The 8,896-nt window shown below is 47.5% G+C and overlaps 3 non-coding genes across 3 annotated transcripts; all 3 read right to left on the minus strand.

The window, feature by feature from the left end:
* Positions 1-1,581: 1,581 nt before the first annotated feature.
* On the minus strand, positions 1,582-1,655 carry TRNAT-GGU (transfer RNA threonine (anticodon GGU)). The gene has a single exon. It is a non-coding gene; the product is annotated as a tRNA-Thr (tRNA).
* A 1,331-nt stretch (positions 1,656-2,986) lies between these two features.
* TRNAT-GGU (transfer RNA threonine (anticodon GGU)) lies at positions 2,987-3,060 on the minus strand. Its single transcript has one exon. It is a non-coding gene; the product is annotated as a tRNA-Thr (tRNA).
* A 2,466-nt stretch (positions 3,061-5,526) lies between these two features.
* On the minus strand, positions 5,527-5,600 carry TRNAT-GGU (transfer RNA threonine (anticodon GGU)). The gene has a single exon. It is a non-coding gene; the product is annotated as a tRNA-Thr (tRNA).
* Between the last annotated feature and the right edge of the window lie 3,296 nt (positions 5,601-8,896).

The raw sequence follows: 8,896 nt of genomic DNA on the forward strand, positions 1-8,896 counted from the left end.
GGTCCATAACTCGAAGTGGGAAAAGTGTTGATCAAATTTTTAGGGGAATCCGCCAAGGTGGAGTAGATTTGTAGTAAGGGAGTAATTACTCATTGACATCCACCCAAGCGCAGCAATACGGCTACAAAGGAAAGCTATATAGCTTTCTCAGAAACTTCGCAGTTAAAGAAAAATTCGTCGTGGTCCGGGGTTCGAACCCGGTACCACCGCTTCACCGGAGCAGTCGCTCTACCAATTGAGCTGACCGGGACGGCAAGCTTATGGTAGGGCGAGAGCGAATTGGTCCATAACTCGAAGTGGGAAAAGTGTTGATCAAATTTTTAGGGGAATCCGCCAAGGTGGAGTAGATTTGTAGTAAGGGAGTAATTACTCATTGACATCCACCCAAGCGCAGCCTTACGGCTACAAAGGAAAGCTATATAGCTTTCTCAGAAACTTCGCAGTTAAAGAAAAATCCGTCCTGGTCCGGGGTTTGAACCCGGTACCACCGCTTCACCGGAGCAGTCGCTCTACCAATTGAGCTAACCGGGACGGCAAGCTTATGGTAGGGCGAGAGCGAATTGATCAATAACTCGAAGTGGGAAAAGTGTTGATCAAATTTTTAGGGGAATCCCCCAAGGTGGAGTAGATTTGTAATAAGGGAGTAATTACTCATTGACATCCACCCAAGCGCAGCCATACGGCTACAAAGGAAAGCTATACAGCTTTCTCAGAAACTTCGCAGGTAAAGAAAAATTCGTAGTGGTCCGGGGTTCGAACCCGGGACCACCGCTTCACCGGAGCTGTCGCTCTACCAATTGAGCTAACCGGGACGGCAAGCTTATGGTAGGGCGAGAGCGAATTGATCAATAACTCGAAGTGGGAAAAGTGTTGATCAAATTTTTAGGGGAATCCCCCAAGGTGGAGTAGATTTGTAATAAGGGAGTAATTACTCATTGACATCCACCCAAGCGCAGCCATACGGCTACAAAGGAAAGCTATACAGCTTTCTCAGAAACTTCGCAGTTAAAGAAAAATTCGTACTGGTCCGGGGTTCGAACCCGGGACCACCGCTTCACCGGAGCAGTCGCTCTACCAATTGAGCTAACCGGGACGGGAAGCTTATGGTAGGGCGAGAGCGAATTGATCAATAACTCGAAGTTGGAAAAGTGTTGATCAAATTTTTAGGGGAATCCCCCAAGGTGGAGTAGATTTGTAGTAAGGGAGTAATTACTCATTGACATCCACCCAAGCGCAGCCATACGGCTACAAAGGAAAGCTATACAGCTTTCTCAGAAACTTCGCAGTTAAAGAAAAATTCGCACTGGTCCGGGGTTCGCACCCGGGACCACCGCTTCACCGGGGCAGTCGCTCTAATAATTGGCCTAACCGGGACGGCAAGCTTATGGTAGGGCGAGAGCGAATTGATCAATAACTAGAAGTTGGAAAAGTGTTGATCAAATTTTTAGGGGAATCCCCCAAGGTGGAGTAGATTTGTAGTAAGAGAGTAATTACTCATTGACATCCACCGAAGCGCAGCCATACGGCTACAAAGGAAAGCTATACAGCTTTCTCAGAAACTTCGCAGTTAAAGAAAAATTCATCCTGGTCCGGGGTTCGAACCCGGGACCACCGCTTCACCGGAGCAGTCGCTCTACCAACTGAGCTAACCGGGACGGCAAGCTTATGGTAGGACGAGAGCGAATTGATCAATAACTCGAAGTAGGAAAAGTGTTCATCAAATTTTTAGGGGAATCCCCCAAGGTGGAGTAGATTTGTAGTAAGGGAGTAATTACTCATTGACATCCACCCAAGCGCAGCCATACGGCTACAAAGGAAAGCTATACAGCTTTCTCAGAAACTTCGCAGTTAAAGAAAAATTCATCCTGGTCCGGGGTTCGAACCCGGGACCACCGCTTCACCGGAGCAGTCGCTCTACCAATTGAGCTAACCGGGACGGGAAGCTTATGGTAGGGCGAGAGAGAATTGATCAATAACTCGAAGTTGGAAAAGTGTTGATCAAATTTTTAGGGGAATCCCCCAAGGTGGAGTAGATTTGTAGTAAGGGAGTAATTACTCATTGACATCCACCCAAGCGCAGCCATACGGCTACAAAGGAAAGCTATACAGCTTTCTCAGAAACTTCGCAGTTAAAGAAAAATTCGCACTGGTCCGGGGTTCGAACCCGGGACCACCGCTTCACCGGGGCAGTCGCTCTAATAATTGGCCTAACCGGGACGGCAAGCTTATGGTAGGGCGAGAGCGAATTGATCAATAACTAGAAGTTGGAAAAGTGTTGATCAAATTTTTAGGGGAATCCCCCAAGGTGGAGTAGATTTGTAGTAAGAGAGTAATTACTCATTGACATCCACCCAAGCGCAGCCATACGGCTACAAAGGAAAGCTATACAGCTTTCTCAGAAACTTCGCAGTTAAAGAAAAATTCATCCTGGTCCGGGGTTCGAACCCGCGACCACCGCTTCACCGGAGCAGTCGCTCTACCAACTGAGCTAACCGGGACGGCAAGCTTATGGTAGGGCGAGAGCGAATTGATCAATAACTCGAAGTTGGAAAAGTGTTGATCAAATTTTTAGGGGAATCCCCCAAGGTGGAGTAGATTTGTAGTAAGGGAGTAATTACTCATTGACATCCACCCAAGCGCAGCCATACGGCTACAAAGGAAAGCTATACAGCTTTCTCAGAAACTTCGCAGTTAAAGAAAAATTCGCACTGGTCCGGGGTTCGAACCCGGGACCACCGCTTCACCGGGGCAGTCGCTCTAATAATTGGCCTAACCGGGACGGCAAGCTTATGGTAGGGCGAGAGCGAATTGATCAATAACTAGAAGTTGGAAAAGTGTTGATCAAATTTTTAGGGGAATCCCCCAAGGTGGAGTAGATTTGTAGTAAGAGAGTAATTACTCATTGACATCCACCCAAGCGCAGCCATACGGCTACAAAGGAAAGCTATACAGCTTTCTCAGAAACTTCGCAGTTAAAGAAAAATTCATCCTGGTCCGGGGTTCGAACCCGGGACCACCGCTTCACCGGAGCAGTCGCTCTACCAACTGAGCTAACCGGGACGGCAAGCTTATGGTAGGGCGAGAGCGAATTGATCAATAACTCGAAGTAGGAAAAGTGTTCATCAAATTTTTAGGGGAATCCCCCAAGGTGGAGTAGATTTGTAATAAGGGAGTAATTACTCATTGACATCCACCCAAGCGCAGCCATACGGCTACAAAGGAAAGCTATACAGCTTTCTCAGAAACTTCGCAGTTGAAGAAAAATTTGTTCTGGTCCGGGGTTCGAACCCGGGACCACCGCTTCACCGGAGCAGTCGCTCTACCAATTGAGCTAACCGGGACGGCAAGCTGATGGTAGGGCGAGAGCGAATTGATCAATAACTCGAAGTGGGAAAAGTTTTGATCAAATTTTTAGGGGAATCCCCCAAGGTGGAGTAGATTTGTAATAAGGGAGTAATTACTCATTGACATCCACCCAAGCGCAGCCATACGGCTACAAAGGAAATCTATACAGCTTTCTCAGAAACGTCGCAGTTAAAGGAAAATTCGTCCTGGTCCTGGGTTGGAACCCGGGACCACCGCTTCACCGGAGCAGTCGCTCTAGCAATTGAGCTAACCGGGACGGCAAGCTTATGGTAGGGCGAGAGCGAATTGGTCAATAACTCGAAGTGGGAAAAGTGTTGATCAAATTTTTAGGGGAATCCCCCAAGGTGGAGTAAATTTGTAATAAGGGAGTAATTACTCATTGACATCCACCCAAGCGCAGCCATACGGTTACAAAGGAAAGCTATACAGCTTTCTCAGAAACTTCGCAGTTAAAGAAAAATTCGTACTGGTCCGGGCTTCGAACCCGGGACCACCGCTTCACCGGAGCAGTCGCTCTAGCAATTGAGGTAACCGGGACGGCAAGCTTATGGTAGGGCGAGAGAGATTTGATCAATAACTCGAAGTTGGAAAAGTGTTGATCAAAGTTTTAGGGGAATCCCCCAAGGTGGAGTAGTTGTAATAAGTATTTGTAATAAGGGAGTAATTACTCATTGACATCCACCCAAGCGCAGCCATAGGGCTACAAAGGAAAGCTATACAGCTTTCTCAGAAACTTCGCAGTTAAAGAAAAATTCATCCTGGTCCGGGGTTCGAACCCCGGACCACCGCTTCACCGGAGCAGTCGCTCTACCAATTGAGCTGACCGGGACGGCAAGCTTATGGTAGGGCGAGAGCGAATTCATCAATAACTCGAAGTGGGAAAAGTGTTGATCAAATTTTTAGGGGAATCCCCCAAGGTGGAGTAGATTTGTAGTAAGGGAGTAATTACTCATTGACATCCACCCAAGCGCAGCCATACGGCTACAAAGGAAAGCTATATAGCTTTCTCAGAAACTTCGCAGTTAAAGAAAAATTCGTCGTGGTCCGGGGTTCGAACCCGGTACCACCGCTTCACCGGAGCAGTCGCTCTACCAATTGAGCTAACCGGGAGGGCAAGCTTATGGTAGGGCGAGAGCGAATTGATCAATAACTCGAAGTGGGAAAAGTGTTGATCAAATTTTTAGGGGAAACCCCCAAGGTGGAGTAGATTTGTAATAAGGGAGTAATTACTCATTGACATCCACCCAAGTGCAGCCATAGGGCTACAAAGGAAAGCTATACAGCTTTCTCAGAAACTTCGCAGTTAAAGGAAAATTCGTCCTGGTTCGGGGTTGGAACCCGGGACCACCGCTTCACCGGAGCAGTCGCTCTAGCAATTGAGCTAACCGGGACGGCAAGCTTATGGTAGGGCGAGAGCGAATTGATCAATAACTCGAAGTGGGAAAAGTGTTGATCAAATTTTTAGGGGAATCCCCCAAGGTGGAGTAGATTTGTAGTAAGGGAGAAATTACTCATTGACATCCACCCAAGCGCAGCCATACGGCTACAAAGGAAAGCTATATAGCTTTCTCAGAAACTTCGCAGTTAAAGAAAAATTCGTCGTGGTCCGGGGTTCGAACCCGGTACCACCGCTTCACCGGAGCAGTCGCTCTACCAATTGAGCTAACCGGGAGGGCAAGCTTATGGTAGGGCGAGAGCGAATTGATCAATAACTCGAAGTGGGAAAAGTGTTGATCAAATTTTTAGGGGAATCCCCCAAGGTGGAGTACATTTGTAATAAGGGAGTAATTACTCATTGACATCCACCCAAGCGCAGCCATACGGTTAGAAAGGAAAGCTATACAGCTTTCTCAGAAACTTCGCAGTTAAAGAAAAATTCGCACTGGTCCGGGGTTCGAACCCGGGACCACCGCTTCACCGGGGCAGTCGCTCTAATAATTGGCCTAACCGGGACGGCAAGCTTATGGTAGGGCGAGAGCGAATTGATCAATAACTCGAAGTTGGAAAAGTGTTGATCAAATTTTTAGGGGAATCCCCCAAGGTGGAGTAGATTTGTAGTAAGAGAGTAATTACTCATTGACATCCACCCAAGCGCAGCCATACGGCTACAAAGGAAAGCTATACAGCTTTCTCAGAAACTTCGCAGTTAAAGAAAAATTCATCCTGGTCCGGGGTTCGAACCCGGGACCACCGCTTCACCGGAGCAGTCGCTCTACCAACTGAGCTAACCGGGACGGCAAGCTTATGGTAGGGCGAGAGCGAATTGATCAATAACTCGAAGTAGGAAAAGTGTTCATCAAATTTTTAGGGGAATCCCCCAAGGTGGAGTAGATTTGTAGTAAGGGAGTAATTACTCATTGACATCCACCCAAGCGCAGCCATACGGCTACAAAGGAAAGCTATACAGCTTTCTCAGAAACTTCGCAGTTGAAGAAAAATTTGTTCTGGTCCGGGGTTCGAACCCGGGACCACCGCTTCACCGGAGCAGTCGCTCTACCAATTGAGCTAACCGGGACGGCAAGCTGATGGTAGGGCGAGAGCGAATTGATCAATAACTCGAAGTGGGAAAAGTTTTGATCAAATTTTTAGGGGAATCCCCCAAGGTGGAGTAGATTTGTAATAAGGGAGTAATTACTCATTGACATCCACCCAAGCGCAGCCATATGGCTACAAAGAAAAGCTATACAGCTTTCTCAGAAACTTCGCAGTTAAAGAAAAATTCATCCTGGTCCGGGGTTCGAACCTGGGACCACCGCTTCACCGGAGCAGTCGCTCTACCAATTGAGCTAACCGGGACGGCAAGCTTATGGTAGGGCGATAGCGAATTGATCAATAACTCGAAGTGGGAAAAGTGTTGATCAAATTTTTAGGGGAATCCCCCAAGGTGGAGTAGATTTGTAATAAGGGAGTAATTACTCATTGACATCCTCCCAAGCGCAGCCATACGGCTACAAAGGAAAGCTATACAGCTTTCTCAGAAACTTCGCAGTTAAAGAAAAATTCATCCTGGTCCGGGGTTCGAACCCGGGACCACCGCTTCACCGGAGCAGTCGCTCTACCAATTGAGCTGACCGGGACGGCAAGCTTATGGTAGGGCGAGAGCCAATTGATCAATAACTCGAAGTGGGAAAAGAGTTGATCAAATTTTTAGGGGAATCCGCCAAGGTGGAGTAGATTTGTAGTAAGGGAGTAATTACTCATTGACATCCACCCAAGCGCAGCCATACGGCTACAAAGGAAAGCTATATAGCTTTCTCAGAAACTTCGCAATTAAAGAAAAATTCGTCGTGGTCCGGGGTTCGAACCCGGTACCACTGCTTCACCGGAGCAGTCGCTCTACCAATTGAGCTAACCGGGAGGGCAAGCTTATGGTAGGGCGAGAGCGAATTGATCAATAACTCGAAGTGGGAAAAGTGTTGATCAAATTTTTAGGGGAAACCCCCAAGTTGGAGTAGATTTGTAATAAGGGAGTAATTACTCATTGACACCACCCAAGCGCAGCCATACGGCTACAAAGGAAAGCTATACAGCTTTCTCAGAAACTTCGCAGTAAAAGGAAAATTCGTCCTGGTCCGGGGTTCGAACCCGGGACCACCGCTTCACCGGAGCAGTCGCTCTAGCAATTGAGCTAACCGGGACGGCAAGCTTATGGTAGGGCGAGAGCGAATTGATCAATAACTCGAAGTGGGAAAAGTGTTGATCAAATTTTTAGGGGAATCCCCCAAGGTGGAGTACATTTGTAATAAGGGAGTAATTACTCATTGACACCACCCAAGCGCAGCCATACGGTTACAAAGGAAAGCTATACAGCTTTCTCAGAAACTTCGCAGTTAAAGAAAAATTCGCACTGGTCCGGGGTTCGAACCCGGGACCACCGCTTCACCGGAGCAGTCGCTCTAATAATTGACCTAACCGGGACGGCAAGCTTATGGTAGGGCGAGAGCGAATTGGTCAATAACTCGAAGTGGGAAAAGTGTTGATCAAATTTTTAGGGGAATCCCCCAAGGTGGAGTACATTTGTAATAAGGGAGTAATTACTCATTGAAATCCACCCAAGCGCAGCCATACGGTTACAAAGGAAAGCTATACAGCTTTCTCAGAAACTTCGCAGTTAAAGGAAAATTCGTCCTGGTTCGGGGTTGGAACCCGGGACAACCGCTCCACCGGAGCAGTCGCTCTAGCAATTGAGCTAACCGGGACGGCAAGCTTATGGTAGGGCGAGAGCGAATTGATCAATAACTCGAAGTGGGAAAAGTGTTGATCAAATTTTTAGGGGAATCCCCCAAGGTGGAGTAGATTTGTAGTAAGGGAGTAATTACTCATTGACATCCACCCAAGCGCAGCCATACGGCTACAAAGGAAAGCTATATAGCTTTCTCAGAAACTTCGCAGTTAAAGAAAAATTCGTCGTGGTCCGGGGTTCGAACCCGGTACCACCGCTTCACCGGAGCAGTCGCTCTACCAATTGAGCTAACCGGGAGGGCAAGCTTATGGTAGGGCGAGAGCGAATTGATCAATAACTCGAAGTGGGAAAAGTGTTGATCAAATTTTTAGGGGAATCCCCCAAGGTGGAGTACATTTGTAATAAGGGAGTAATTACTCATTGACATCCACCCAAGTGCAGCCATAGGGCTACAAAGGAAAGCTATACAGCTTTCTCAGAAACTTCGCAGTTAAAGGAAAATTCGTCCTGGTTCGGGGTTGGAACCCGGGACCACCGCTTCACCGGAGCAGTCGCTCTAGCAATTGAGCTAACCGGGACGGCAAGCTTATGGTAGGGCGAGAGCGAATTGATCAATAACTCGAAGTGGGAAAAGTGTTGATCAAATTTTTAGGGGAATCCCCCAAGGTGGAGTAGATTTGTAGTAAGGGAGAAATTACTCATTGACATCCACCCAAGCGCAGCCATACGGCTACAAAGGAAAGCTATATAGCTTTCTCAGAAACTTCGCAGTTAAAGAAAAATTCGTCGTGGTCCGGGGTTCGAACCCGGTACCACCGCTTCACCGGAGCAGTCGCTCTACCAATTGAGCTAACCGGGAGGGCAAGCTTATGGTAGGGCGAGAGCGAATTGATCAATAACTCGAAGTGGGAAAAGTGTTGATCAAATTTTTAGGGGAATCCCCCAAGGTGGAGTACATTTGTAATAAGGGAGTAATTACTCATTGACATCCACCCAAGCGCAGCCATACGGTTAGAAAGGAAAGCTATACAGCTTTCTCAGAAACTTCGCAGTTAAAGAAAAATTCGCACTGGTCCGGGGTTCGAACCCGGGACCACCGCTTCACCGGGGCAGTCGCTCTAATAATTGGCCTAACCGGGACGGCAAGCTTATGGTAGGGCGAGAGCGAATTGATCAATAACTCGAAGTTGGAAAAGTGTTGATCAAATTTTTAGGGGAATCCCCCAAGGTGGAGTAGATTTGTAGTAAGAGAGTAATTACTCATTGACATCCACCCAAGCGCAGCCATACGGCTACAAAGGAAAGCTATACAGCTTTCTCAGAAACTTCGCAGTTAAAGAAAAATTC

The sequence above is a fragment of the Amblyomma mixtum genome, chromosome 1, assembly GCF_055824585.1.
Source record: "Amblyomma mixtum isolate Tamu chromosome 1, ASM5582458v1, whole genome shotgun sequence".
NCBI lineage: Eukaryota > Metazoa > Arthropoda > Arachnida > Ixodida > Ixodidae > Amblyomma > Amblyomma mixtum.